Genomic DNA, 5,622 nt, shown 5'->3' with positions numbered 1-5,622 from the left:
CTCCGCTTATCCGAGGTGGTGTCGCGGGGGCAGCAGCCTAAGCAGAGAAGCCCAGACTTCCCTCTCCCCAGCCACTTGGTCCAGCTCCTCCCGGGGGATCCCGAGGCGTTCCCAGGCCAAGGCAGACAAGGCTTTTTGCCTTGCTCTTGGTGAGGACGGTCGCATTTTTTTTCTTCTCCCTGCTTGCTCTCTTTGTCTTGTCCTGTTTGCTATGGAGGTTTTTTTCCCAATCCAGACTGGGCCCCCTTAGGAGCCCAGTCTAGATTGTATTTTTTTTTACTCATCCTTCCCCAGCGTTGACCATTTTCCCATCTTTTACGGGGGCGCCTTGTGGCGACCCATCAGCGTTCCTGTTCTGTAACCCTGTACACTGTTTGATGGTCTAATCTTGAACGGGTTTGTGCTAAAAACAAAGTTTCGTTGTTGCAATGACAATAAAAACCTACCTACCTACCTACATAGTCTTCCCAACGTGTCCTGGGTCTTCCCCGTGGCCTCCTACCGGTCAGACGTGCCCTAAACACCTCCCTAGGGAGGCGTTGGGGTGGCATCCTGACCAGATGCCCGAACCACCTCATCTGGCTCCTCTCCATGTGGAGGAGCAGCAGCTTTACTTTGAGCTCCTCCCGGATGACAGAGCTTCTCACCCTATCTCTAAGGGAGAGACCCGCCACCCGGCGGAGGAAACTCATTTGGGCCGCTTGTACCCGTGATCTTGTCCTTTCGGTCATAACCCAAAGCTCATGACCATAGGTGAGGATGGGAACGTAGAACGACCGGTAAATTGAGAGATTTGCCTTCCTGCTGAGCTCCTTCTTCACCACAACGGATCGATACAGCGTCCGCATTACTGAAGACGCCGCACCGATCCGCCTGTCGATCTCACCATCCACTCTTCCCTCACTCCTGAACAAGACTCAAGGTACTAGAACTCCTCCACTTGGGGCAAGATCTCCCCAACCCGGAGATGGCAGTCCACCATTTTCCGGCCGAGAACCATGGACTCGGACTCGGAGGTGCTGATTCTCATCACACTCGGCTGCGAACCGATCCAGTGAGAGCTGAAGATCCTGGCCAGATGAAGCCATCAGGACCACATCATCTGCAAAAAGCAGAGACCTAATCCTGCAGCCACCAAACCGGATCCCCTCAACGCCTTGACTGCACCTAGAAATTCTGTCCATAAAAGTTATGAACAGAATGGGTGACAAAGGGCAGCCTTGGCAGAGTCCAACCCTCACTGGAAACGGGTCCGACTTACTTGCTAATGCGGACCAAGCTGACACTGATCATACAGGGAGCGGACCGCCACAATCAGACAGTCCGATACCCCATACTCTCTGAGCACTCCCCACAGGACTTCCCGAGGGACACGGTCGAATGCCTTCTCCAAGTCCACAAAGTCCATGTAGACTGGTTGGGCAAACTCCCATGCACCCTCAAAGACCCTGCAGAGAGTATAGCGCTGGTCCACAGTTCCACGACCAGGACGAAAACCACACTGTTCCTCCTGAATCCGAGGTTCGACTATCCGGCGTAGCCTCCTCTCCAGTACACCTGAATAGACCTTGGAGGAGTGTGATCCCACGATAGTTCTTAAAGAGAGGAACCACCACCCCGGTCTGCCAATCCAGAGGTACCGCCCTTGATGTCCATGCGATGCTGCAGAGTCTTGTCAACCAAGACAGCCCCACAGCATCCAGAGCCTTAAGAAACTCCGGGCGGATCTCATCCACCACCGGGGCCTTGCCACTGAGGAGCTTCTCAACTACCTCAGTTTTGAAAATGTATCAAAACTAAAAAAAAATGACATGTACATAAATATTCACAGCCTTTGCTCAATACTTTGTTGATGCACCTCTGGCAGAAATTACAGGTGCTCTTTTTGAATACACATACCTTTGGGCAGTTTTGCTCATTCCTCTTTGCGGCACCTCTCAAGCTCCATCAGGTTAAACGAAAAGTGTTGGTTTCCATTCAGAAAGTCTCTGTGCATTGCTGCATTCATCTTTCCCTCTATCCTGACTCGTCTCTCAGTTCCTGCCGCTGAAAAGCATCCCCACAGCAAGATGCTGCCACCACCACGCTAGACTGTCAGGATGGTATTGGCCTGGTGATGAAGTTATAGTCAATATGTGTGTCTGCAGCTTTAATGCTAGTTCTCGCGACGGTGTACAGCAAGGCAATAACAAGGAGCGGGACGAGAGAACGCAAATGTTAGCAACACTAAAATAGCTTTGTGAGCTAAAGTGCTAACATTACAGTCACGTTTTAACAGTATAACGTCATGCTCGGTTAGCACATTAGCTGGGGGGGTTAAAAAGTTACTGACAGCTACTCACGGTTCCCACGTCCGTTGCTGACTGGCGGACAGTTTGCAGACCTCCAGACTCCACTTCAAGATTAGTAGCGAAGCCTGAGGAAGGATGTTTTTCTTTAATTACGTCACAAAAACCCTCAAACGTAGAGCAAAAGAGTTCGGGGGATGGCATTTTCTCCCGCCTGATGTTGGTGAACAGGCTCTAGGGGACACATTTAAAGGCCTACTGAAATGATTTTTTTTTATTTAAACGGGGATAGCAGATCCATTCTATGTGTCATACTTGATCATTTCGCGATATTGCCATATTTTTGCTGAAAGGATTTAGTAGAGAACTACGACGATAAAGGTCGCAACTTTTGGTCGCTGATAAAAAAAAAAGCCTTGCCTGTACCGGAAGTAGCGTGACGTCACCGGAGGAAGGACTCCTCACATTTTCCCGTTGTTTACAATGCAGCGAGAGAGATTCGGACCGAGAAAGCGACGATTACCCCATTAATTTGAGCGAGGATGAAAGATTCGTGGATGAGGAACGTGAGAGTGAAGGACTAGAGTGCAGTGCAGGACGTATCTTTTTTCGCTCTGACCGTAAGTTAGGTACAAGGGCTAATTGGATTCCACAGTTTCTCCTTTTTCTATTGTGGATCACGGATTTGTATTTTAAACCACCTCGGATACTATATCCTCTTGAAAATGAGAGTCGAGAACGCGAAATGGACATTCACAGTGACTTTTATCTCCACGACAATACATCGACGAAGCTCTTTAGCTACGGAGCTAACGTCATAGCTTCGGGCTCAAATGCAGATAGAATCAAAATCAATAAATCCCTGACTGGAAGGATAGACAGAAGATCAACCATACTATAAAACGATGGACATGTAACTACACGGTTAATAATTCTCAGCTTGGCGAAGCTTAACAATGCTCTTGCTAACGACGCCATTGAAGCTAACTTAGCAACGGGACCTCACAGAGCTATGATAAAAACATTAGCGCTCCACCTACGCCAGCCAGCCCTCATCTGCTCATCAACACCCGTGCTCACCTGCGTTCCAGCGATCGACGGAAGGACGAAGGACTTTCCCCGATCATCCGTGGGGTCGGCGGCTAGCGTCGGCTAGCGTGTCTGCTATCCAAGTCAAAGTCCTCCTGGTTGTGTTGCTGCAGCCAGCCGCTAATACACCGATCCCACCTACAACTTTCTTCTTTGCAGTCTCCATTGTTCATTAAACAAATTGCAGAAGATTCACCAACACAGATGTCCAGAATACTGTGGAATTGTGAGATGAAAACCGAGCTTTTTGTATTGGATACAATGTGTCCGAATACTTCCGTTTCAACCATTGACGTCACGCGCATACATCATCATACATAGACGTTTTCAACCGGAAGTTTCCCGGGAAATTTAAAATGTCACTTTATAAGTTAACCCGGCCGTATTGGCATGTGTTGCAATGTTAAGATTTCATCATTGATATATAAACTATCAGACTGCGTGGTCGCTAGTAGTGGCTTTCAGTAGGCCTTGAACTGTTAGAATGTCATCAAAAAGTCACTTCTGCATAATACGCGACCTTTAAATCACACGTGGCGTGCGACAGTGTCTGTGCACACACAGCTCTTTCACCCGTTATATCTTTAATATTAAAAGGTAATAAAAGCCATTAGGCTCCATAACGACACCATAAGGTGACATTTCACAAAAGAGGTTGGTCTTCTGTGTATATTTCCTTTTATTGCTCTTTTTAATTGCCAAGGCACTAAAGACGCACATTATTGTGATCACTTAGCTGCTTTATTTTTATTTTGTTGCTATTAGAAGGTACTCTAATTGGCCAGCTTTAGGTGAGTCCTTTGCTGGGAGTTCACGTTAGCTATCTCTAATTATTGGTACGTGATTTATTATCACAACCACACATCATATTTTCAGTATGATTAATGAAAAAGAGAATTCCAACCCTTCTGTGTGTTTTATATTTAAGAAGGTGAAATATAGCGGTGCATAATACATGAAATATATACATATGTATGAAGCAATACGTCATCGAGTTGAGGCTCCACGGTGTATCACAGCAAGTGGGCGTGGCACACACAAACAGCACAATGCCGCCATCTAGTGGCGGTATAAAAAAAAAAACTCACTGTAATTGACACTTCAGCCTTTACAAAAACATTAAATGCTGCAATAATCTTAACATGTTTGAGACAGTGCTAACGTGTTTGGTTAAGATATCAAATTCAACATTTGCAGGAACTAGGTCTCTCCAACATGCCATTATCAATATATTGCATTTTAAATGATCAGCTTAAAGTGGAACTGCACTTTTGTATGGAATGTTGCCAATCACAATTATTATGAGACAAGAAAACAAAAGGTTTTTTTCCGCTTTCTACCGTTAATGTTAGCAATCACTTTAAACATGCATTCAAAAATCATCAACAATACTTCATTTACGTTCTGTAACCTGTATAATAACCAAACTGTACAACATTGTTATTATATACTTGCAGTGTGTATATTGTACATATTACATATTGTTATGAAGGTGTCTGTTACTACATTATATATATACTTGCAGTGTGTATATTGTACATATTAAATATTGTTATGAAGGTGTCTGTTACTACATTATATGTATACTTGCAGTGTGTATATTGTACATATTACATATTGTTATGAAGGTGTCTGTTACTACATTATATATATATACTTGCAGTGTGTATATTGTACATATTACATATTGTTATGAAGGTGTCTGTTACTACATTATATATATATACTTGCAGTGTGTATATTGTACATATTACATATTGTTATGAAGGTGTCTGTTACTACATTATATATATATACTTGCAGTGTGTATATTGTACATATTACATATTGTTATGAAGGTGTCTGTTACTACATTATATATATACTTGCAGTGTGTATATTGTACATATTACATATTGTTATGAAGGTGTCTGTTACTACATTATATATATATACTTGCAGTGTGTATATTGTACATATTACATATTGTTATGAAGGTGTCTGTTACTACATTATATATATACTTGCAGTGTGTATATTGTACATATTACATATTGTTATGAAGGTGTCTGTTACTACATGATATATATACTTGCAGTGTGTATATTGTACATATTACATATTGTTATGAAGGTGTCTGTTACTACATTATATATATACTTGCAGTGTGTATATTGTACATATTAAATATTGTTATGAAGGTGTCTGTTACTACATTATATATATACTTGCAGTGTGTATATTGTACATATTACATATTGTTATG

This window comes from Entelurus aequoreus, linkage group LG09 (assembly GCF_033978785.1).
Source record: "Entelurus aequoreus isolate RoL-2023_Sb linkage group LG09, RoL_Eaeq_v1.1, whole genome shotgun sequence".
Lineage (NCBI taxonomy): Eukaryota > Metazoa > Chordata > Actinopteri > Syngnathiformes > Syngnathidae > Entelurus > Entelurus aequoreus.
Note: the sequence above shows the minus strand (reverse complement) of the source record.